Raw genomic sequence first — 27027 nt, 5'->3', positions numbered from 1 at the left:
TGTCATATTGTAGACATGAACTAGGTTGCAGTCCAATGTTCAAGATCAGAGCAGCTTTGCTCCAAAATAAAATAATAAAATAAATATCATACATACCTTAATTCTTTCAAATTCTGAAGAATGGGGGTGGAAAATGAGCCTTTGAAATAGACAGATGAAAGAGATGAGAGAGAGAGAGAGGTGGCCAAACTATACATGCAGTTAATTTGAGCTGAGCACACCTTTCCACCTGTTAGTACCAAGGAGGTCATCTACACTGCAATGGCACTGAGCAGGTTTGAAGAGGAACTACAAACACTGTTACTCACAGCCAACTTTCCATGAAAACAGAGTGGTCAGTTACCTACATACAGTGATTTGATCTATGGTAGAAAGGTTTCCCAGCTCCAAAAACCTTTCTTTCCCTTATTCAAGAAAACATGCGTTGACCACTTCTTTCGTGCTGTGTTTTGTGCTTGTCCTACAAACAATTAAATGTGGCCCTGCCCTTATGCTGTGACAGCCATTGACTAGGCCATCCCAGTGCCATCAAAAGCGATGGGTTCCATGACAGCGACCACCCCAAGAGCCGTGGGGTTCATGGGCTGATGCTGGACAGAGGCAGAGAGCAACCGTTGAGCTTCCGGTCTTGATCCATTCTGGACTTTATCCCGTGGCAGTGTGAATACCTCCAAGAGATGTCAATAGAGGAGCAGTTCAACAACATTTATTGTTTGATCATTTGGCTGCAGTGGGAAGACTTTCTATACTGGTTCTTAAATTTTTAATCTAATAACATGATACAATAGCTTGCATTTGTATCCTCATTTAAACAAAGCCCATTCCACACAGCTTTTTTGTTTTTACTTTGTTATGTTTTCAAAAGTAGAAGAGTAAATATACCAAAAATCAGAGACTGGGCCTGTTTGTTTGGATCTCTGATAAGGTGGGATTTACTTAATTTGATTTTCATACATCCAAGCTTAAGAGGAGTCCTCTTTCCATAGCTGTCTTTTCCTCTCTCTTCCATGGTTTCCTCCACTTTCTTCCTTACTTTTGCTTTCAACCTGACTTGAAATACTTGGGGATAAATGCATATTCTCCACTTTCTGTGTGTCAGGGACACTTAGTGGACTTAAAGTCAAGAAGGTTGGCATGAAAGGTACTTCTCACACACCTTTAGGACATGGTTCCCACTATGCTCCCCTCATCCTGACCTGCCAGCTTTATCATAGTGCAGCACAGGAGAGCACCCACCTGCTTCGTGGGCTATCACAGGCTGCAGCTTCTTTTCACTGCATCCCTTGCAATTTATTATGACTTCATAAGTGACAGCTCAGCAAGCTTAAACATGTAGAGTTGTACTCTTCCTAAAAGTCAACTTGATCCCACTTTGCAAAAAAACCTAACTATTTGCTAAGCTCTGAATAAGTTCAAAGCCATTCTTTGGTTCGGAAAGCTTTTTATTCTCCTTCAAGTATAATAATAAATATATTAGCTGGTATTTTTGGAATATTGTATGTCTTTGACATCTACTAAGCACTTCAATGTCACAATAATTGATAAATAATTTTTCAGTTAATTCTCACAGTAGTCCTGTGAAGTAGGCATCAATAAGAAATAAGATGCAGAAACTTTTATTTGGAGAACACAAGCTAAGTGATTCAGGAAAGCAGAGCAGCCCAAGGAAGATATGGGTTGAAGATCTTCAACCCCATAAAGAATCCCCAAGTGTCTCAATCATAGCACACTTTAAGCCCTTAATTATATCATATGGTCTACCAAATTTTCCTCTGGTTCATTAATATTACCCAAATCGAATGTTTGTTGCTTATAGATGTTGTTTGTAGACCACCTATGCAACAACAAAAAAAGTGATAAAATTGTTAAAAATTCAGTCAACACTTGTTTGGAAGTTCTTCTTCTTGTTTACCTAATGTCAAAGTCAAATCTAATTTTTACAGAATGACTTGGACCTGGGGTCTTCTAGAAAAATGGATTTTCAGGGCAAATGGGAAGTTGACAATTTCTCTAAGAATTTTTTACGAAGTACTCCCTTCAGTTTGAATAATGGCAAGAGATTAAGAATTCCTGTATTCTTTCTTTCTCCCTTTATTAATGAATTAGAATACACAATTGATTTAAAATTAAATAAAATGCTCATAAGCATCATTCACATCGTCATTGCCAGTCATTTGCTTTTTATAAAACTGGATTTCCATTTAAATGGTCTCATTCCAAAATGGGAATTGACTGCAACTGTTGAGAACCCAGCTGGAAAGCAGCCTGACCTGGTCCAACCTGTGGCCAGATAAGCCGGCCAAGGGGCGACCTGGCCCCGGTGGCTGTGTCTGTGTGCAGCCAGGCTGTGGTGGCAGGCATAAAGCAGCACAGAATCAGTGACTGTCTCCCCTGCTGGACCAGAGAGGTCAAACACCTGGATGACTCCGAAGTCAAGGTCTCCTGAGAGATTTCATGTCATGATACCCTGGCTTCTTGGAATGACTCTGATTTCAATTGGCTGGCGTTTAAGAAGCCTTCCCTCTTTATCCTGTGGCAGGCTAGCATCTGGAGGCCATCTCCTGCACATCACCTGGGCTCCTGCCCGGGTCCTCAGGGGATACTCTGGACTATTGGGACCATCATAGCTTCCCTCTCGCCAGGCCATTCTGGAATTCTTTCTCAGGTGCAAAGGAGATGTCTGCATTCAGACTTGTGTTCTGGAGTAACCATTTGAAAAGCTTTTTGCCCCCTGATTCACTAGTTGCACTGAAAAAGTGGGAACACAACGTTATACGATCAATTCTTTTCTAATCCTGATGCTGTTTTCAAAAAGTGACAGATTTCAGAATAACTAAATAATTTCTAGTGTCACTTTTTTCTCCCAATATTAGTATCACATGTGAAACCTGGTATTTTGAGACTTACCATCACCCATCTGGTTCTCTGGGCTCTTTAAAAACTGCAAATATTAAAAAGAAAGAGTGGGGTAGGGAGGGAGGTAAAGAGAGAAAGAGAAAGAAAGAGGAAGGGAGGAAATGAATAAAAAACGAAAAGAGAATAGTGTTGCTCTTAAAGTGTAAATCATGCTATTATGCTGCTGTTTGGAATATGGCTAAATATTTTTAAGAACATACCTATGTCCATTTTGGCAAACAAAGTATTTTCTAGTATTATTAGCAGGCCAGAATTAAATAAGCATTGTTATCTAGTCTTAACAATTTAGGAAGTAAGTTAAATATTTTGGCATGGTCAATGTCTCTGTGCATGGCTTGATTGATGCGTGCATTCCTGCTGTCAACTATTGGAAAATTCTGTAGTTGAACCACATTTAAACTGAGTGAAGTGAAGCTGAGCAGTTATACAGTTGGGAGAAAGGAAAGTCCTCTTCAGCCTTGCTAGATCCTACCCCTCTGCTTAGCAGCACCGTTAGATCATGGGGGATCTTTAGATCATAGAGGAGCCCAGATTATCCTCCCTGCCCCTTTCTCCTTGGGTGGGAAGGTCACATGCCTTTGAAAGATCATTCAGCTTTTCTTCTGTAATTCGTTACTTTTTGTTGTGAAGGAATTCTATCTCATCTCTCGATCCAGAGTTTTAAAAGCCACGTTCTGGATGACTCCACTGTTGCTATCGGGGATCTTGCCCACTGTGCTGAACCGTAGATATTTCTATGAAATTATTGCATTTTGGCCACTTTATAAAGCTGTGTGAGATTACAAACTCTTAAATCTGCTCTTTCCTTTTTTCCTCCTCTATCTCATCTTCACTTACAGGGACGCTCTTGCTCCTAAGTATGTTTCACCAAAGTGAAACATATAGGAGTTACTACCTAAATGTCATGTCTACTGTTGTAAAGATCCTGAATAAAATATTAGCAAATAGAAACTGTTAACCGTATTTTTAAAATGGCAAAATGCAGTTCACTGTAATACAATAACAGTTCAATATTAAGAAATCGATTAACATAAGTCACCATTTTAATAAACTAATCACTATTTGTTGGTCTGAAAAAATGCTGAAATGTGCATAAATTAAGATAATATCTAACCTTGATTTTTAAAAAAACTTCCTTTAATGGGTCTAGATCTAAACTTCCTTAACATGATAAACACACACAAATTCACTTCCATTCCAGAATCAGTATCAAAGTAATAAGTTTTACAGTAAAACCCTAGTAGAAAAGTGTTTCTATTTAAGTTAATAGCAGGTGAAGGGTGTCTGTTATCATTAATATTACTGAAAATTGTTTCAGAAGTGCTATTAAAGAAAATTGAAAGAATGTAATCAGGAGCGGGTGTAGCTCAGTGGTTGAGTGCCTGCTTTGCATGTAAGAGGTCCTGGGTTCAGTTCCTAGTACTTCTGAAATAAATTAGAGACATAAATAGTGGAAAGAGGGAAGCAAAATTTTTATTATTTTCAAGTGATAAGACACAATTGTATATCTGGAAATCCCATGAGAATTAAATAAAACTTTACTCAAAAGCAAAAGAAATAGATGACCAGTCACTAAAAAAAGTAATAGCTTTTTACAATACAAACAATAAACAGAGGAGGGAAGGGGGAAAGGGCATCCTGCTCGTTTATTCAATGTCTTTTCATTGAGAGGTTCTTTTGTGCCAAGCACTGGGGATATGGCTACATAAGACTGAGTCCTGGCTCACAAATGACTTGCATTGCAGTTAGAGGAGATAAATAATATATAAACAAACAGATAAACAGACACATGAGACTTTTCAGACAGGGGTGAGTGCTGGGAAGGAATGAAAGAGAATAATGGACCTGGGGAAAAGTCAGGAGCAGGGTGCTGGGTGGGGGGCTCCTACGATATTTAGGGTGGCCTGGGAAAGCCTCTCCTAGGAGTGGAATACGAGCTGAGCCATGAAGGATGACAAACAGCCAATCATGCAAAGTGAGGGGGGCAGAAATTAAAGAAAGAAAAGCCAGAGGGAAAGGGGGAAAGAGTGGTGGGGAAAGAGCTTGGCAGGCTAGAGGAACAGCCAAGAGCCGGTGTGGTGAGGAAGGACTCAGGGCAAATCTCCCAGGTCAAGGCCAGGACAAGTGCAGCAGGGAATGGCTGAAGCCCTTTCAAGGCAACGTTGTTGGTGTGATTTAAGACACTGCTGAGAAAGCGTATTACCTACCGGCGGCTGACAGGTAGGTAAGGGATTGTAAGAAGCATGCGTGAAAGCTGAATCCTCTCTGGCTGAGGTGGGAGTAGACGACAACGGGGCAGCCCTGGAGAAGCACACATGGGTTTGGCGTATATTTCACACGCAGACCCAATAGTGCCTGATAACAGATTGATGTGCAGAATGAGTGGGAGGAGAAATCAGGGTATAATTCAAAGAGGCCATTCACAACAGAAAAACAAATACGAGCATGACATGTCTAGGAATAAATTACCCAAGAAAGGTCCAGAACCTCTGTGAAGAAAACTATAAAAACCTGCTGAGGGAAGAGGAAAAAGAGAAAAGGAAAAATGAAGATTGGATACGGGAGAAACAACTTTGTTCTGACAGAGGAAAACTCGGCATTTTGAAGAAATCAGTCCACCCCAGTGTAGTCTCAAGGCAACTTTATTTATTTTTGTTTTTGTTTTCATTTTTTAAATATAACACAGAGCTGCCAAAGTTCATCTGGAAGAATCAACATTTATTTGGGAATTGGCAGAAAATTTCTGGGGGAAAAAAGAGCAATGCCAGGAAAATGTCTCTACTAGCCACTGAAACATAAAATAAAGCTACAGTAATGAAAACAGGTAGCTACTGGTACAGGAATAGATGACCAGATTAATGGACCAGAATGGACACTCAAGAGATACACCCCAATTATTCAGGCATTTTCTACCTTATAAGAGTGGCATATCCATGCAGAAAAATTATATTATTAAATATGTACTGCTGGACTAGTTGACTAGCCCTTTGAAAAAATAAAGTTGGATCACTATTTTTTTGTCTTTATTTATTTTTTTAATATTACATTCAAAAAAATATGAGGTCTCCATATACCCCCCACCCTCCTCACCCCACTCCTCCCCCCATAGCAACAATCTTCATCATCATGAGACATTCATTGCATTTGGTGAATACATCTCTGAGCATCACTGCACCTCATGGTCAATGGTCCACATCATAGCCCACACTCTCCCACGTTCCACCCAGTGGGCCATGGGAGGACATACAGTGTCCGGTAACTGTCCCTGAAGCATCACCCAGGACAATTCCAAGTCCCGAAAACGCCTCCATATCTCATCTCTTCCTCCCGTTCCCCACCTCCAGCAGCCACCAATGCCACTTTCTCCACACCAATGCCACATTTTCTTTGATTACTAATCACAATAGTTCATGAATAGAATATCAGTAAGTCCACTCTAATCCATATTCTATTCCTCCATCCTATGGACCTTGGAATGGTTGTGTCCACTCCACATCTACATCAAGAGGGGGCTTAGATTCCACATGGATGCTGGATGCAATCCTCCTGCTTTCAGTTGTAGGCACTCTTGGCTCCATGGTGTGGTGGTTGACCTTCTTCAACTCCACGTTAGCTGAGTGGGGTAAGTCCAACAAACCAGAGTGTAGGAGTTGCAGGTCTGTTGAGGCTCAGGGCCTGGCTATCATATGTTCAGTCCAGAGATTCAGGTCCCCTGGGTATATATTAAACCCCAGCACCAACTACAGTTCTGGTAAAAGTAACAGGAGAAGCTTGTGAAAAAAGTTCACATCACACAGAAACACAAACTCCAAAGAAGGGCCAACTGACATGGCACTGAACTCCATCTGCCATGTCCATAGAACCCGTGGGTCTCTGTAGCCCTCAGAAGAACCATTACCTGGGGTTGTATCTACTTTATCTGTCTCTGGGACTCTGCTCAGGTACGCATAAGGGCAACCCCTCTGATAACCTCCTGGCTCTTTTTGGAGACTCATAGCCATATAAACTCATTTGTCCTTTCCATTTCCCCTTTGATTCAGGTCAAAAAGCATTTTTAATTCCTGGTATTATATGTAGACTGAGATATTCTGCTGGTCCGAGTTGACCCTTTCATTCAAGGTCATTTTCTTTTTTTTTTTTTTTTTTTTAATATTTCTTTCTTTCTTTGCTTCTTGCCCCTTCCCTCCCCCGCACCCCCAGTTGTCTGTTCTCTGTGTCCATTTGCTGCATCTTCTTTGTCCACTTCTGTTGTTGTCAGTGACATGGGAATCTGTGTTTCTTTTTGCTGCGTCATCTTGTTGTGTCAGTTCTCCGTGTGTGCGGCACCATTCCTGGGCAGGCTGCCCTTTCTTTCACGCTGGGCCGCTCTCCTTATAGGGCGCACTCCTTGCTTGTGGGGTTCCCCTACGTGAGGGACACCCCTATACAAGGGACACCCCTGCGTGGCAGGGCACTCCTTGCGTGGCATGGCACTCCTTGCATGCATCAGTACTGCTCATGGGCCAGCTCCACACAGGTCAAGGAGGCCCAGGGTTTGAACCTCGGACCTCTCATGTGGTAGACGGATGCCCTAACCCCTGGGCCAAGTCCGCCGCCAAGGTCATTTTCTAGTTACCTCATCAGCTAGTACTTGGTAGTAATCCCTCGGCACCAGGGAGGCTCATCCCTGGGAGTCATGTCCCACGCTGGGGGGAAGGCAACACATTTACATGCTGAGTTTGGCTTCGAGACTGGCCATATTTGAGCAACACAGAGGCTCTCAGGAGATAACTCTTAGGCACCCTGCAGCTCTAGGCCTTGTTCTTATTTCAGGTGCACAGGCTCACAAGCATAGTCTTTAGTATCAAGGGCTCATTGTTGGACTTTCCTTCTTTTTTGGTCTTTGCCATTGCATTTGGGGGGTTGTTGCTGTTCCTTTAGGGACTGTGATAGTGCTCCCCTGGCTAGGAACTCAGCACTCCCTCAGTTGTTGTTTTTAATTGTATCCACTATGAAAATATCCAAACATTTTTATGTACTCTGGATATATGCCCTGGAGAACTCCCTGCCAACCATGTGTCCCCTGTCAATAACATCCCACACCAGTGTTCCTCTGCTGCCATTGTTGAAACGTTCTGTGATCCAAAACTTCCTGAAAAGTGAAGCCCAATATATTGCCAGGTTCCCTTAATAGTAAAATGAAATATAGCGATGAGTTTAAAGGTTAGATATAGAATACATATTAATTTGGAAAAATTACAGTAAAAATAAATTGGGGTATCAAAAATTTAAAAATGCAAAAGCTTTGTTTTTGATGTTTTGCCTTCCATCATAGCAATAAGTGTTGTCCTGTATGCAAATTGGCAAGGCAAGTGGATGGATCACTATTTTATTCCTCACCAAAGTAAATTAAAATGGGCATCCAAAGGATATCTCCAGCCAAATATTTCCACTTTAATGTCTAATAGGCATCTTAAACTTAACTTTGTTAAAACAAAACTCTTCTTCAGTTATGTATTAATACCGACATAGATAAATATCTGAAAAAGGCATTCAAAGTAATAGTGGTTAACTTGACAGGTGGGATTAAAGGGACCTTTACTTTATACATATATGTATGGTCTGAATATTTTATAAGGTGCACATATTATTTTTATAATAGAATGAAATTTTACAAAGAAAGAAAGAAAAAAATATATGTGTATGCAGAAAAAGACTGCCACCAAGCCACAAGTGGGGCCTAACAAATTCAATTGTGTAAAATGAAAGGTCACATTCTTGGGAGAGTAACAGACCAGGATGACATGAGCAGCTAGCCAGCCAAGAGTGCCAGGCATCCACCTGCTCGCTTCCCAATCCATCTTGGTTCCAGCTGGACCTTATCACAGTGGTGGTAGCGTCTGCCCTGGAAAAAATATCCCTGGAGTTGATTCTTGGGGCTGGCTAGGATTCCTGGGATAGTGGCACTAATCCAGGAATTTCCCAGTTACTTGGCACCTGTTTCGTGGGCCCAACTGGAGAGAACTGGGCTTGAGGACTTCAGTAGACCTGGAGACCCACCCTCTCCCTCTTCTTTCCAGGACTGGAGTGCCTGCCTTGCCATTCCTTCCAAGTCCCTTCTCTTGCACCACACCACAACCCTGAGAACTTGAATATCTCCCCTGTGGGAACTTGGAAAGTGCAGGAACCAATAAACAATTTCTTTTTTTTTTTTTTTTCTTTTCTATTTGGTTGCGTCATCGTCTTTTGGGTGCGTTGCTTCACCACGAGGGGGGCTGGTCTGGAACGCCTTTTTTCTCTTTTATCCAGGAGGTCCTGCAGATCGAACCGGAGTCCTCCAAATGGTAAATGGGAACTCAATTGCTTGAGCCACAGCTGCTTCCCCAATCTCATTTTATATCAGAGTTTGCATTTCTATAGAATGCAGGATGGAAGTGTGTCTACTGTGTTACATATTGAACCATGACTTGGATAAGGAACATTATAAAAGAACAATATTATAAATACTACTATACCCCACATGATTCCAAGTCCCAATACCATTATCCCAATATTTTGGGGTTCTTGTAGATTCACTTTATCAGAAATCATTGGTTATTTTACTACACTGTCGTTTGCCTTATATGTTTGTTAATACTTTGCCCACTTAATTGAGCTTTTGTCAATTCTCGGATATATATATAGGACTTTAACTCATGTTTTCAGAATTTTTCATTTAAACTATTTCAAGCCTATTTTACATATGCCTTACCTTCAGCCTGCAAGTGGCATCTGATGGTCTCTAGTAGGTTCAGATGAAAGGAAGGTACAATTTGGTCAACTTCCAGGGCTTTAATTGTTGAACACACTGTAATTAGTTCCAAGTCATTGACCCTCAAACAGCACCCCAGCAAGCAGCAGAGAGAAGGGTGTTCCTTTAACAGGCCACTCTAGACCATCTTGTTGCCGACACTCATGCTGCTTATTCTGACAGAAATATCAGCTTTCTAAAGCTGTTGAGGGAAGTGGCTGTGGCTCGATCAGTTGGGCTCCCATCTACCATATGGGAGGCCCTGGGTTTGCGTCCTGGGGCCTCCTTGTGAAGGCAAAGCTGGCCAACATGCCGCGGAGAGCTGATGGCTCATGCGCTGTGGAGAGCTGGTGGCCCATGCGCTGTGGAGAGCTGGTGGCCCATGCGCTGTGGAGAGCTGGTGGCCCATGCGCTGTGGAGAGCTGGTGGCCCATGCGCTGTGGAGAGCTGGTGGCCCATGCGCTGTGGAGAGCTGGTGGCCCATGCGCTGTGGAGAGCTGGTGGCCCATGCGCTGTGGAGAGCTGGTGGCCCATGCGCTGTGGAGAGCTGGTGGCCCATGCGCTCTGGAGAGCTGGTGGCCCATGCGCTGTGGAGAGCTGGTGGCCCATGCGCTGTGGAGAGCTGGTGGCCCATGCGCTCTGGAGAGCTGGTGGCCCATGCGCTCTGGAGAGCTGATGGCCCATGCGCTGTGGAGAGCTGGTGGCCCATGCGCTGTGGAGAGCTGGTGGCCCATGCGCTGTGGAGAGCTGGTGGCCCATGCGCTCTGGAGAGCTGATGGCCCATGCGCTGTGGAGAGCTGGTGGCCCATGCGCTGTGGAGAGCTGGTGGCCCATGCGCTCTGGAGAGCTGGTGGCCCATGCGCTCTGGAGAGCTGATGGTCCATGCGCTGTGGAGAGCTGATGGCCCATGCGCTGTGGAGAGCTGGTGGCCCATGAGCTGTGGAGAGCTGATGGCCCATGCGCTGTGGAGAGCTGGTGGCCCATGCGCTCTGGAGAGCTGATGGTCCATGCGCTGTGGAGAGCTGGTGGCCCATGCGCTCTGGAGAGCTGGTGGCCCATGCGCTCTGGAGAGCTGATGGCCCATGTGCTGTGGAGAGCTGATGGCCCATGTGCTGTGGAGAGCTGGTGGCCCATGCGCTGTGGAGAGCTGGTGGCCCATGCGCTCTGGAGAGCTGATGGCCCATGCGCTGTGGAGAGCTGGTGGCCCATGCGCTGTGGAGAGCTGGTGGCCCATGCGCTCTGGAGAGCTGATGGCCCATGCGCTGTGGAGAGCTGGTGGCCCATGCGCTCTGGAGAGCTGGTGGCCCATGCGCTGTGGAGAGCTGGTGGCCCATGCGCTCTGGAGAGCTGATGGCCCATGCGCTGTGGAGAGCTGATGGCCCGGGCACCATGGAGAGCTGGCGCAGCAAGATGACACAGCAAAGGGGGACAAGCAAATACAGAAAAAACGCGCAACGAATGGAGAAGAGATAGCGAAGAATGGAACAAGCCTCAAAGGGGGGGGGGGTGTAATAAATAAATAAATCTTTGAAAAAAAAACAAAAACAAAATAAAGCTGTTGAATTTCCTGCCATAGTACTCCACCACATCCCATTTCATACGCCAGGGCCATTGAACTCTTCCTGATCCCTGAGAGCTCAGGCCATTCCACAGCTACGAGGTCGAATCCTCCCTAAGACTTTCATTCATTCTAGCATATCAAGACACCGCAGCCTTTTCCCACAGTCCCTGAATGAGAAGACCCAGAAACACCAGTCCTGCCATTCTCCAGGCAGCCCTGAGTATCAAGAGCAAAATTAAAAGCCACCAAGTCTTGTCAAGATGGCTTGATCTAGATGCAAGCTTTCACCCCACAACCAAAGGCTGGGAAGACCGTCCTGCGCAGGAACCCTCCGCCCCTCCACAGACAAACGTTTTGCTGAGAGAAAGGTTATAGGAAGGAGAGGCTGAACCTATTACCCGTCTCCTTGGCCTGCTGCCGCTCGGCTTCCTTGGGGCTTACCAGATGATGTTCAGGCGCCAGGCACACGAGCACGATGCCATTTGCGTGTCTGTGTTAAAGTTGACTTAATTAGGAGAGTTTACCTCAAATAAATGCTTAAATGAATTCTCTGAGTGGGTAACATTTTTGTCTACTGTCTACTGCTGTGCCTTGTGGCTGAAAAAGAACAGAACGTATGAAGTGTGCAGCAGCTATGAAGTCATGTTTACATGCGTTGACGTGCGATGGGAAAAGAAAATGTGACTGGGGTCGAGTGAACTCCTGTAGGATAAATAGAGATTAATAATTCAGATTTTCATTATAATAGAGGCATATAGCTCCGGCGCATCGGGCGCCACTGCCTTTGTGCACATTGGTATGCGGTGGCTGTTCAGGCGCCATAGCGTGGGATCTAGCATTAATATTAACGTAAATCAGAGGCAGGAATTAGCAATACTTCTAAAGTCTTATAGGATAACTGAGTTCACACTATAGTGTGTCGTCCTCCTGGGCATTTTAGTAATTGTGTAATAGAAATGTTCAGGTAGTTGAGATATTCTTTATATTACCCTATGAAAGGATCTTTAGCACAACGTCTTGAGTAGACAGTTCTGATAGAACATGTGGAACAAAAAGAAATATGCCTATTTTGGTAATATGCGTATGTTTCATTAGCTCAGCCTGTAGCGATATGACATTACATTTTAAAAGGAATACAATTAATAACAATGAGAGATTTTTAGCTCTCAGAGTGGAGCGGGAGGAACTGAGCTCCGTGGCAGAGCAATTAAGGAGAGGCCTGGTATTACCTTTGTCTGCACACCCTTAACAACATCCTGTCTCAATGTGTTGAATAGGTTATTTCTTTAGTGTAGAATTCGTAATTTATTTTGATGTTTCCTATAATTCAGACCAACATTATATTATAAAGAAATGATTTTTTTTCTCTTCCAGGTCGGAAAAAAAAATCTTTAAAAATAACTGGTTGGTAGAAACGAACGTTTCTCTGGATTGACATAGCTTCCATTTTTCTATAGGAGGATAAATGATTGCAAGGGAGGTTTGCACAAGGACAGCTCAGGATGAAACTGAAGGGACCCAGCCTATTGGTGCAGCAGAAAAGCATAAAATAACTCCAAAGCATGTATAGCCCAGGCAGGCGGAAAAGTCGTAGTTTGAGACTATTAAAATAATCAACAAGGGTATTATTTTATTCAATGTTAACCTTTATGTTTTATGTTAAATGACAGTGAAGGTTCTGGAACAGGATATGTCCCCAGAGTCTGAGCAGCTGAGATTCCTTTTTATCTCTAAAGAGGTTTCATTCTATTCTGCCATCCTGCAACTGCTCTCGGCTCCCTTCCCTGGTCAGTTCTAACAGGCGCAATGTAAGATAAAACGGTTTGAGCCACGAAAACACTGTTTTTTTTAAAGCAGTTGATGAAGAGGCTGGTTTTAAAATCCCACGTCTCCGGGTGTCCTGTCTGCTTCCAGCCTGCGGAGACAGGCTGTTTGGGCGAGGGGTAGGCCGCAGGCCATAGATGGTGAGGAGAGTGGGGGTGGGGGGGTGGGGAGGAAAGAGAGAGAGCCGCCCCCCCAATCCTTCCTGCTGCCCCAAATTTCCCCCGATGGACCTTCTCGGCGAACATCTACCTTCTTCTGTAAGCAGGTGTCTAGAAACGTCGTGGGTGAGGCTGAGCCTTGGGGCCATTAATACGCAACTCCATTTCCACTCATGAGTAATGTATTAAAATTTTGTAGCTAATAAATTCTTCATCTGAGAAGCTCCAGGTTATTTCTTACTCACACAGCGACTTGGTTAATATAACACTAACCCGGCCACCGCTCAGGCTGCCTATTATTTTCTGTCCTGTTTTCCCAAGGTTTCCGAACGCAGCCAGCCTGAGTGCCACCTCCCTCTTCCTATGGCCACTGCTTAGTTCCTGCATATATGCAGAAGCACACACCTCTTCAGACAATTAAATCACCACCAAACTGCTCGGGGACTGGAGTGTTATGTGAACAGCCCCCGCCCCTGCTAAGTATTATTGACAAATCCATCAAAGGCAGTGATGCATTGGCTTCCACCTTACCTAGAAGGACACCAGGGCAACGGTGACATGCTGTCACCGTGGTAACTGCGGCTGAAGTGAACAGCCTGTTGGGATAGGTGACCTCTGCTGGCAGAGCGCCTAGAGATGTAGCACTCGCCTGGCAGCCGTGTCACGGGGACCCCGAGGAGCGGCCCAGCGCCCTCAAATTGATTCATTAGGCCCTAAACGTATCGATCGCTCCAATTTGCAGGAATTTATTATATTGATATTGGACTGATTAACATTTTGTGCCAGACTGGTTCGATATGTGCTTGTAACAGCTTTTAATGATTAATTGACTTTTATGATTCCATCTCAGGGCTGTCAGTGAGCTGTGAACTGTGGGCCGGCTCGTTCCTGGGCTGCCTCTCAAGTGGCACGGGGCAGTGATTGAATACCTAGGAAATTAGTGTCCTTGCTGTCTCATTTTATGAAAGATAAATGCTATGACATTTAATGCAGACCTTAATTTAGAACAGAACTAAGCAGATCATTTTGCAATTTAATCATAAACAGGTAAATATCAAAACTTGTTTAGCATTTTACCAGTTAAGCACACAGAACACAGAGGCAGAGCAGAGCAGGCAACGGGGGAGCCTGCAAAAGGCAAAATGAAATAATACGGGCTGGAACCGGGCGGCATTTTAATAATCACATAATTTATTAGGGCCAACGTCCGAGCCCATTTTTCAGCCCAGAATACACTGCTTTCATTCAGGCGGTGGCGAGCTGAGGGCCTGCCTCTTGGCACAGGCTGAAAAGTTAGCATTTACCTTACCTGGCCGCAGGCAGCCCAGCAAGATGGCCTGGTGAGTCCAGGAAAATACATTGACTGGTTTGCCACAAAAGTAAATAGCAGAAGAAGGGAAACGCTCCAGTTTAATATGTGCCCTTGACACGCAATAAGGAGAATATCACACGCAGCCCGGTTTACGTGTTTCCTAAACAACCGTAAACATTATGAAAAGACGGCACGGGAAGATGAGATTTTATTGTGCTCTCTAACAACACAGAGAGAGGAGCAGGGAGGCTGGGACTGTCAACTCACACCTTCTTGCATTCATATTTAAAGCGTATTTCCTTCCTTTCATTTTAATTAAAAGACTTAAGTTAGGGAAAAACTGTCTAAACATCATGTCAAATTATTCATGTTTGTACATATAAGGAATAAAATGAAATGGTTCTCCTGCACACTGTTCTCCTTTCTTCTGTAACCATTCCGGATTCTTCTATCAAGTTGTGCGGCGAGGAAGGACACCTTTATTTGATGTAAAGGCGTCAGTTGCTAACACGTAACCTAACCGTATGCAGTATACATATTTTATGGCCCTCGTCGGAGATGCACCCAAACCCGAGGAGCGATATTTTTTCCAGCCCTCCGTCGGTGAATAGAACTGGGGGTCGCAAAAGCAGGCACCAGGCGTCCTGGCAGGAAAGGACATCCCATCTTGCCGCTTCTTTCGTCTTCTGACAAGGGCAAAGTTCGTCTCTCTTCCTCCGTCTGTGGACAAGCTACTGAACATCATTTCCGCCCAAGTTTGGGCCTATGGATTTGTTTTTACGGTTCTTTTATCTGACGGGAAGCAGGGCTTCGTTTAGCCTTCCTGATATAGGTATATCCATGCACATACATCTGTGGGCGATCTTTGCATATGTCACCTGCCTGACCCGGAGTGCCTTAAACTCACTGGCTGCCCCAAATTACCAGCCTGGGTTGGCACCGGTTGCCGTTGGCCGTGTGTGAAGCAAGGATAGGACGTGAGCACTGGGAAACCTCAAAGCGCTTCCCTCCTGTTTTGAAATTGAGAAAGCAGAAACATAATTGCTTTTGTTGGGCCATCATCCCAAAAAGCAAAAGACTTTTTAAACATCTGCCCTTCCTTTGATTGGCTTTACATCTTCGCTCTTTTTGGCTACTGTTCATTATTCTGCATTATATTCATGACTGAAAAATCTTTTCCGCGCCAATATTTTCCTATGCTGAAGGATGACTTGGATTCAGAATTTAATCCGATTCAGCCCCGCAAAAAAAAACCCATAATATAGATTAAATTCTGTAGAGAGAGCTGTGTTTGGTTCCTAAGGATCTGATTCTCTCCTTTGTGCCAGAAATAGTCCCAGGCAGCGGGTGGGGTGGGGGTGGGGGAGGGGGTCTGTTTCCAGTCTCTCCCTTTTACTGGAAAGGGGAGAGGGAAGGATCTGCTCTGGGCCCGCCTGGTGTGCCGTGGCGGTAGTTTCCTCTCGTGGGTGTGGAAACGCACACACGGAGTGCAGCAGGTGCTCTGAGTGAACCACCGAGGGCGGCGCTCCCTCCGCCTGCTCTCCAGCCTCTGCGCCTCTCAGGGCCACTAAGCGTCTCTCTTGGAACGCAGACTTCTTAACTTGGCCAAAATTCATTGCTTTCCTTTTACCTGCAAGGAGAATTCTGAGGAGCCACTGAACACGTCTTGCCCCCTTCTTTCCCATCGCTAATCGAATAACTTTCTGTATCTATTTTATCTTCTGACTCTGCTGTCAGATACCTGTCATACTATTAGCAGGAATTCCATGAAAAATTTAACAGGAAAAAAATGTCGATTCCCCCAAGTGGACTCCTGGAAAACACGCTCTCCTTATCCTGCCATTATCAGCCTGCCTTTTAGTGAGCATTTTAACTTAAGCAGAGCAAGGCACAAACTTGTGGGAAATGGTCTTATAATAAATCTAACATCTACAAATCACATTCAAAAATGCAAGTGAAGAAAAACAACTTCAAAATTTCTCGTATATGTGTATATATCTTTTCTACATTTTATTAGTATAAACTACCAAAGAACCACTATGGTCATGCTTTACTTCAGAATCATAAGATATGCAAACTGTCTGTTTTAAGCTACCTTCATGCAATGGAAATTCTAGTGCCAAATATTTCATATTTTTGATGCTAAAAATTCTGTCATACATCAAAAGTTTATTGAGCAATTATGGCCTAAATTTGATAATAATATCCATCGCAATGGGTGGAAGGGTTATTATTTTATTCTGTAACCATATCTATATGTCTCTAATCCAAACAGCAATAACAGCAATATTCCCACTGAAAGGTGCATATTTAGATACATCTTCATGTAGGAAAATATATTTTTTATTAATTATTCCTGTAGCCACCGGATGTGGAAATCATCAATTTAAACCTGGCCAAGTATATCTCTTCATCTTCCTCCGTTATGCCTCAGAAGGGGAGAGGCCTTTGCCTCTTGGTCTTTGCTGGGACACTGAAATGTCAGGAAGCATCCATTGGTTACAAATATCTAAACATCACCTGAAATGTGTACGAAATATCTGGCTGCAGGTGATATTTCACTTTTGTCCAAATGTTTCAATAGCATGCAGCCAAAAGCCTGACTTCTGAGTCTTCCCTGTCCAGTTCTCGATTCTTTTCCTGGGACCACCGAGCTGGCTCCAGGCAGGGGCGGCCCCACTGCAGCCGTGGGTCTGTCCTGTGCCTTTTAAAGGGAAGTTTAGTTGCTCACCCCCGAGGGGGATTGCGGGCTGACGAGCAGCGCCACTGCGTGTTGGCTTGGCAGGGGGCGTGGTGGCTTCTTCTCCTCATCCCCCACCTTTCCTCTCTTTACCCAGCTCCAGGCAGGGAAGTGGACATGAGCGCAGAAAGCAAGAGCCAAGAAACATTTTATTCCCTGTCGCAGCCTTCCTACTGCTGACTGCCCATCCACCAAGACTCTCTGTGCCTAAAGCAAGCTGCCCTGATCATCTGCCCCACTTACCTACCTGCCAGCGCATTCTCAGCCACCTACCCGGCCAGCTGTTCTGGAAACTTCCTGGAGAGGAAAATTTGCTCCTCAGGACAACCTGGTCTCCTGGGTCAGAAGTTTCCTTTATCTGGTGACTCCTATTTCTGGCACAGCAAACCCTATATGGTTACAAAAAGGCTAAAAAGAAAAATGAAATAAAAGCCCAAGTGGACACAACTTTTACCTCAGAGGTTAAATAGAAATCAGGGCACAGGAAGTGGGAAGTAACCTAAAGGTGCAGGGGTGGGTGGTAGAAGTTCTCATTAGGGTTTATTTGCCTCCACAGCCCTTCTGTTGTTCCCTGTGCTTGGATAACTGGGAAAAAATTCTTCCAATTGTATGTTAATTCCCCATTTGTGGCTTCCGTAGTATCAGATATTTTCAGGAAGCATTACAGTTATAATTTCCAGATTAATAAAACAGCAAACAAAGTTGACCCAGTAGACATCATTTACTGTACTTTTCAGAAAGCTTCTGATAAGGCCCCTCATAAAGGGCTATTAAGGAAAATAGACAACCATGAGAGAGAGCGAGTGAAATCTTGTAGATTAACAGCCTCCAAAGGAGCTGAATCAAGTAAAGGAAGGTACAATGACCTGGTTGTATGTTGCTGTTTATTGGAAATATTATATGTGGTCAATTGGTAGTGAAGAATTTTTTTTAAAAAATAACCCTCGAGTTTCCATGAAGTCTGATTGGTTTTGAAATTGTAGGGCTCTGCAGAGAACGAAACAAAACACAGGCACTGAAGAAGGGTTAGAACAAAAAGATGAGGCTACATTTAAAGTAGGGAAGATGCTAGAGGGATGGCAGCCAGTGAAGAAAATCTATACACAGTAGACTATGCCCCAGTCTGGGCTGGTAGGACTAATTTATGAAGATTTTTTTTTTTTAAGCTCTAGAGAAAGTCCCTCAGGAAAATAGCATGTCGAAGAGAGAAGATGAGCTCATGCCCAGAAAAAAATGAAACTCCGGGCCCACAAACAGACTAAGCAGCCCTATGGGAAACTTGGGAGCCTCCTCCAGTGTTCCGTTCACACACTGGCGGGAGGAGTGGGGTGCCCTATCCCCCTGGTGCCCAGCTGAGCTGAAAAGGAAGGACCAAGAGGTAGCGGGGCCGACGCCCCTTAGTCTGTCAGGCTGTTCTGGGCAACATCTGTGCAGCTTTTTACCGAAATGGCCAGACTCTCCTGTTAAAATGGCTCGTCTCTCTGCGGTTTGCTCCCGTGGGCTCTTTCAGGTTGACTCTGTCAGGAGGAGCCGCCTCGGCCACCCGGCAAGGGCACTGGGGCGCCTGTGTTCAGTTCATGCAGCTACCCCGTGGCTGGACTCGTCCTGACGTGCCTAACCCCCTGTCCCGCAGATGCAGCCATGGAGAGGGCAGGGCAGTGGGGGGCGGGGGGCTGCGCTCTGCAGGCCTGGCCGGCCCCGCTGCCCCCTGAGCCGTGTGACCAACTCACCTGAGCCCACTACCTGACGGTAAGTGGAAATTCTTGGTCCCCATATCTCATGAGGGTCATGGGAAAATTAAATGATATCTAAGGAAAGAAAAGCAGTTTTAAAAGTTGGGCCATGAAATTGAGGCAAGCCGTCAGGGTGGTAAATGCAGGGAGGGGCAATTCTACCAAGGGTAATTAATTTAAATAATCATCATAATACCTCACCTTTACCAAGCACTTACTTGGTAAAGCAATGCCAGCCATTGCTTTTCCTATCTTATCCCATTTATTCTTCACAGAAACTTCCACACAGCTTTAACACAGAGAACACCGAGGCACTGAGAGGCTGAGGAACGTGCCGAGAGCAGAGCCAGGATCTCCACGGGGACCCAGGCTCTGGAGTCCACCCACCTGCTAGCCCACTCTCCCCCCACGAGCATTTAGCATGACCAGTATGCTGGTGCCTATAGCTATAGGATTTTATATGTATATATTGCATTGGTAGACACATTATATATCCTGTATAATATACTGAGTCACAATTTACTAAGCACGTCCATTGTGTGAGTCCCTTTACATGCACCATACCTATTATTTTAAAAGAAGTTTTAAATTTACATTTACAAAAACATTACACCCAAAGCCTTAGGCATTCCCATGTAATACCCTCTTTCTCACACACACACAGTCCCCGTGTTATTGACATCTTAGATGAGAGTGGTACATTTGGTACAGTTGATGAGCCAGTGCTGAAGGATCGCTACTAACCAAAGTCCATAGGTTACATTACGCTTACGCTTGGTGCTGCGCGTTCCACAGGTCTTGATGATGGATAATGCCATGTGCCTCTCATTGCAGCATCATACAGAAGAATCTCACCGCCCCAAATATGCCATCTCCCACCCATGCAGCCCTCCCCCTCCCTTCCGAACCCCTGGCAACCGCTAGCCTTCTATCAACGTTACAAGTTAGCACAAGATAATAACTGCGGTAACAGGAGGTCTCCTTTGGTCCATAGTGACACTCCCCCCTTGTGCCTGTTCATCCCTCAGTCTGCAGGGATTTGGGGTGATGTCCATTCTGATTTCTTCCGGCTGAGGAGGGACTTAGCTCTTACGGGCAGACGGAAGGACTTGTTTTGCTTGCAGCTGTAGCTCCTCCTTGTTTGGGGGGATGGCATTCAGGGCTCCATCAGCATGTGAATAATCCGATGTAAGTCTCTTAAGAATATATTTAACAGGTACATTGAAAATGATAGTTTTGAATAAAAGGGATAGAAGAATCATAACTAGGGAATTATAAATGAGTATCCCTACGCTATACTGGGGAAATAGATTATCCTATATTCCCGAATAGGGCCCCGCAGGGTGCTGATTGCCTGAGCCGTGTGCCCTGCCTCTGAGACACTACACCTTTGAATCCTCGCAGCACCAACAGCACCCTGCCTGAGAACGAGACCCACGGTCTGCACGGCAAGTTCCAACCAAGACATTTCTCCTTGAATTAAAGGTCCTCCATCGCCCTTGGCAGATGACCCAGGGACGCCTTCTCTTCCCCTGCATGCCCAGACCCTGGCCGCAAGAGCCTGGGCTGGTTCTGTTTTACTCCACTGGTGGAAGGGCCGGTGGAAGCCGCTCGCCCTCCAGCCCGGGGCCCAGGCTGTTTCAGAGGGAGTGAAGGGGCCCGCCGGGCGCTCACGACGGCCTATCGCTGCACAGCCAGGGCCTTCTCAGTGTTTCTAATCCATCTTTGCTAACGGGTGTTTATTTCTTTTTCAGAGAGCAAGTATAAGCCCCGGGTCTGTAGGCACAACCCTGAGTGATTCAGAGAGCCTGGAAATTCAGGCTTTATGCTAGTGCTCATGGAAGTTGTAGATACGCTACCCAATGGATATAAAACTTCATTTTTGCAGGGGTCACCCTCTCCTTGCACGTTCAGAGTTGTTTGTGAAAAGCGGGCAGTTTTAATTTTTTTTTCTTTTAAGGTACCGGTGCTGGGGAGTGAACCCAGGACCTCGTAAGTGGGAAGTGGGCGCCCAACCGCTGAGCCCCATCAGCTCCCCTGAGTTGATTTTTGTTTGTTTGCCTGTTTGTTTTTAGGAAGCACCAGGAACCGAACTTGGGATCACCTATGTGGGAAGCGGACACTCAATTGCTTGAGCCACTTCCACTCCATTTTAGTTTGATGAAATAATAATGCTGAAGATTAATAACTAAATTGAGTCTTCTGAGGGTAAACCTCTCCTAGAAAGGTGTCAGACTCAAATCTTCGTGACTCGTCTTCCATCATAACCTCAAGTATGACAGCTGGTCCAGTCTTCAAAACAGATGATTAAATACAAAAGAGAGTTGCATTGCCTCAGAGCTGCTGCTCCTCTCTCATTCTGCCACTGACTGAACGAGGAAGTCGTGTTTGGTGTCGCATAGCTGGTGGTTCCTGTCCCCACACTGAGGCGGTACAAGTACTTCTACGCTCTTACTCCCAGGCGAGACACTTCCACCACAGAACACGAAGGCAGAACCGTGGGTTCAGAACTTTGGAACGAGGGGCTCGCTCAGTCCAACCCTGCCGTTTGAGAGGTGAGCAGTCTGTGGCACAGAAAGAGGGAGCACGGTCAGTCGGACTTCAGCCCGGGTCGTCACGTCAGAATCGGGGCGCACGCCTCAGTGAGTTTAGCCTGAGCAGGGGCTTCCACTCGGGCCATCTGAAGGAAAAATTTGGCTGGTAAAATATCTCTCTTTATGCCTCAGGAATGTTGCCTGCGCATAATGTGCTTTAGGCTGTGTCCAAATGATATATTTCTCCAACCAAAAAGTGAAAAACTCAGATGGTTTGTACCACGTTTTTGTATATTTAGAAACAGCTGGTCGATGGACTGAATTTTTAATTTTTTCACAGGAATGTTTGATGTTGGATAGACTGCCTTAAACTCCTCTGAGAAAAGAAAAGATTTATATAAAAGCTTTTTCCATAAATACTTTATATTTCACTGAATGACTATGAAATTTGGTGATTGAAGAGAGGATTCTGTTTTCCCCACACATCAACTTCCTCTTCCAAACACATGGCCACTCACTCCCACTTTGAGAATCTACCCACCTAAACGCTTCTTGGAATTTCAGTTATTTTCAAACCCTTTTAACACAGTTTGGACTTGATCTTCAAATTAATGCATGTTACTTTGTTATCATTGTAACTATGAATTAACGAGCCTGAGTAGTTGGTCAAAATGATTAGATCACCTGAGCTGCAAAAAAATAGGCCAATACTGATGATATTCATGCTTTGTGCATAATACATGTTTTTATTTTTAATATACTAAAAGATTAGCATATCATTACTATTTGTTATATAGTAATGAAATATTTCTATAAATTATGTACAATCAATAATATAAAATATATTAAATTGAATTGAATGACATCCCTCAGGGCTAATATATATGGGTAAGTAAAGTGATTCAAAAAGCCACCAGACCCTCAATAGAAAAGGGCTAATATTTATTAAATATTCAGTGGATGTGAGAGATGGTGCTAGATGCTTCGTAAATTATCTCATTGAATCTTCACAAGCACCTAGGGGATAAATCCTACTTTTTGCAACCTACCAGCTAGGGAAACTTAAGATCAGAGAGGTAAAGCAAATCTATTGAAGATGCACAGCTAGTAACTGGAGTCACCTGAATATTAACCTAGTCCCGTCCGGCTCCAAAGACCAGGCCCTTACCCGCTTTAGCCCCCTTACACTAGCTCCCTGGTAGGTCTGGTAGTCATCCCTGCTCCGTTTGAAACGTCTATCATTAGGCTCCCTCGGCTGGGTTAGAAAGCAGACCTTGTCCTGGCCTCCAGAAGTCCAGGATTAACCTGCACCCAGGTGCCCTGGGGTGAAGAAGGAGGGGGTGGGAGGCCCTCTGTCTCTTGAGCCCTGGGTTGGACGAGCCCACCAGATTGGCTGCCCCCTGGTGCACTTGCCAAAACCGATCTGAAATGATGGAACGGCAGCTTCGCAGTGTGGTTGGCACTGGATCGGGCGGCAGGAGACCCAGGGCATCCAGAGGGAGGAAAAGGTGGGAAATCCCTGTGTTTTTACACCAACTGTTCATGTACTCAGACCTCTTCTGGGGGCGTTTTCATAGGGCGCTTGCTGCCGCTCCCTTCTCTCATCCGGCTGCCACCGGTGAGGCGCCTCCCCCTCCTATTTTACTGCAGCCGTGGAGGGCAAGGGGAGACCTAGGAAAGGATAATTCTTGAGTTTCGAGCTCCACAAGGGTCAGCCCCGGATGTAACAGGTGCAAGAGAGGCCCCTCGCAAAGTAGGGAGAGCGCTGCGCCCAGCTGAGGAGGCTCGGTCTGAAGACGAAGCCATCTCCCCTGACAGCCGGACGGGCCACCAAGGTCAAAGTTGTTACTTTCCCTTTGGATTCTAAGTCCGTGGTTAAAAATCAAAACTGACAAGATGAGATTGTTTAATGACATAGTCACTATAGATTAGGAGTGTCTATTAATTAGACACGTCAAACGTCTTCCTTACACGAAAGAGCTAATAATTGAAAAAGTTGTCAACTAATGCAACTTAACAAGCATGTACCTGGCGCTTGCTGTGTGCCCTCCCGCACAGTGCCAGGCGGAAATGCCAAGGTGAGGAGGACAAGTTTCCCACTGCACAACGGACCCTGGATGGGGCACGCCCCTTTCTGTGTGGGTCCTAAGCTTCGGGGTCAGGAGTCCGGGCGTGCAAAGGTCCAGAGTCCCTTGTCACACGGGCCCCCTGGCTGGCCAGGGCGCCTTGGCCACGTGACTTCATTGCTCTGGCCTTCAGCTTCCTCGATTCTAAAGCATTAAGCAGGCGTGGAAGGCGTCGCGTGGCACGGCAGGTGCACGGCAGGTGCACGGCAGGTGCTGGCCAGTCGACCGCCATCGCCGCAGCTGAGAAGGCGGGCCCACTTCCACTGAGTGCCGTGCAGGGTCAGCCAGTGCCACTGAGGCCTCGATGGAGCAGAAGCTCGTTTCAGCACGTTTTTTTAAAAACCGCCATCAAAATTTGATTAAAGGCGATGGGTTAGGCACATTGAAAATGAACATTTTAAGCCTTTGCAGTGCCACGGCAGTGAGATAATTTAGGAGGGGCTGACTCGGTGCCTGGATGGGTGGTGGTGGTGGTAGTGGTGAAGGGGGGCAGAGAAAAGAGGGAGGGCTCTGAGCCAGGACTCGCAGGTGGTAAACCCAAACCCCAAATCCGTGACTGTGGCTCCCTTAGCTGGGGGGAAGGAATTCGAGTGGGAGGATGGGTGGGGAAGGAGTGGCCAAGCCAGCCCAGAAGCCAGGGACTGCACATGAGGAGTTTTAGCAGCTAGTCCCTTCGTATTTCCTTCCTTATCATGGGGGTGGGATTTACATAAGCGTTTTCTTGAGTCCAGATAACAAAACCTTGCCTTGAAAGACAGTTCCCATTTTCAGCCCACAATCAAGGACGTGCCTTCCAAGATGCAGAAATCCTTGATCAACAACAACAAAAAATGTACTCGCCATGTTCTGAAAGCTTTCCAAATCACGGCAAAATAAAAAAACACACAAAAAACAAGGAGATGGCAAACCTGCTGCCAGCCTGGCATCCCAGCTGCCCTTTTATCCAGGAACGTTTCTCTCTCACTGCGGAACACTTCACGCATTTCCTCTTTATCCAAAACCCACATTAGCGTCTTGATTTCTCACACAGCACAAACTAACCTGTTAGACCTTCCTGATAAACCTTAGCCCTTTGAAAATCGTTTAACATTTGCCCCCCCCCCCAAGAACCTGTAAAAATATGCCCCTTTTGCCCACATAACAGGGCTGCCTCCAGAAAGAGAGGTGCGCGCTTTTCAGATGAAAGGTGTCTTTTTAAAGCGCGGCATTGTTATCAAAGGCATATTATATCTGAAATGGATGCACTTGTGAGAGCTAATGAATGATAGCACTTCCTTATTGTCAGGACCCGCTCTTCATTCTTCTGAAAAGCGGGTGCTGTACAGCATTGGCAGTGAATCCACAAAAGACAATTTTTAAAACGCCTAACTGTTCCTAATTGTTATTCAGAATAAAGGGTTGTACTTCTTCAGCATTTCCCCCTTTTAACACTGTTTTTAGTTCCTCTGTTTAAAGCCCGAAAATGAAATCCTTTTGCATATGAATGGCCGTGCAGAGGCCCGAGTGGTAGCCCAGGCTGTCCTCGAGCTCGAGCAGTTCCCCTGACACGGGCCAGCAGAAGAGGGTGGGGCTGCAAGAGGTCTTGGTGGATGGGGCACTTCAACCCACATTTAGCGGGTACCCCCAGTAGGTACTAGCATGCTTCGGGACTCTGCAGGGGATACAAGTAGTGAGAGACTTCAGACGTTTAAAATCTCATTGACAAGGTGAGGCATGTGTGGTAGACCCACTGCATCCAGTTGTGTCTTTTCATCCAGGCTCAAGACATGAGCAATTCCGTGTCAGAAATGCCCCCCATCCCCCCACTGGTAGATTCCAGTCTAACTTGAACGCCCTCTTGGAAGGAAGTTTCCAGGGACTCTTTCATTGTTACAGGGTTCTTCCTGCCAGCCTTACCTATGCAACACATACCACTAATTAGAAGGCTTTCACAAAACATAGTTGGACCAACTGCACAGCTGATGACTATGCTACCATTCACATCACTGGTCAGACGTTTTCCAGTGACAGAGAGTTCAACCTCAGTCCCTGATCCTTAATGCTCAAGCCAATTCCCCCTTTTTTCTGTCCTAGGGAAGAAAATTCATGTTTTTTCACACAGCCCAGGAATGTGCACTCTACCTTTTGAAAATGCACTGCATTCCAACCCCTCAGTCATGCCTACTAGTTCTTAGGACATGCCAGACATTTAATAAGCCTAATTACCCACCTTGAGCTGTTCAGGTTTAAATGACCCCTCGCTTCCTAGCTCCAGACTAAACTACCCCCTCTTCTGAAGGCTTCCCTCATCAGCCTTCTTGTCCCTTGGAACACTTGCCAAGTTTCTCCTGTCCTTCTGGAATTGTGGCTTCTGGAACGGAAGTGCCTCCACAATGAGGGAATGACTAAGACTTTCCACCTGCCACCTTTTTGAGTATCCCAGAATGGAGCTGGGTCTTCCCACTGCAGTGCAAGACTGCCGGCCATCTGCGTTAGTGCCGCCACGTCACAGAAGAGCTCCCTGTAAGCTTGTGGCACCGAATCCTTGTGGGTTTTTCATAGGGAGAGAGGTTTTGCCTAACTCAGCAGAAACATGTGGGCCCTGCAACTCTCCCCATTAGTTATATTGAAAGCGGGTGGAGTGGGGAGACCACCGCGAAAGGGAAAAGGGCCCCAGCGTGCTCTGGCTTCCTCAGCGATGGGGGCTTCCAAGAGACTTTGTGAGTTGGTTTTAGGCTCATAGAGAAGCTTTTCTTTAGTCAGTGCACGTGATGCTTGGAGAAGAGAAGAGCAGTTTCCTGGAGAGGTGCCATGAGACCAGTAACTTAAGGAATCACAGCGGGGCAGTGAGAGGGCCTCCTCTGCTGGGGCTCAGAAGGGCTTTGCAGGGAGTGTCGAGGTTTAGGAGCACTGAGTCACACGAGCTATCATCCTATACTTGACCAGGCATGCTCTGCCACTGGGTGTTTCCATCCTCTGATATTACATTGAAATTGTTCCTTATTGATTTCTTTTGCTATCACCCCCAAAAAAGTGCGTTGATTTTTTTTTAAAGATTTATTTTATTTCTTTCCTCTTTCCCTGTTGTCTGCTCTCTGTGTCCATTCAGTGTGTGTTTTTCTACATCCACTTGCATTGTCAGGCGGCGCTGGGAAACTGCATCTCTTTTTTGTTGCATCATCTTGCTGCGTCAGCTCTCTGTGTGTGTGGCGCCACTCCTGGGCGGGCTGCGCTTTTTTCACATGGGACGGCTTTCCTTGCGGGACGCACTCCTTGCATGTGGGGCACGGCACTCCTTGCACGCGGCAGCACTGCACGTGGGCCGGCTTGCCACACCGGTCAGGAGGTCCTGGATATCAAACCCTGGACCCTCCA

This window comes from Dasypus novemcinctus, chromosome 17 (assembly GCF_030445035.2).
Source record: "Dasypus novemcinctus isolate mDasNov1 chromosome 17, mDasNov1.1.hap2, whole genome shotgun sequence".
Taxonomy (NCBI): Eukaryota; Metazoa; Chordata; class Mammalia; order Cingulata; family Dasypodidae; genus Dasypus; species Dasypus novemcinctus.
Note: the sequence above shows the minus strand (reverse complement) of the source record.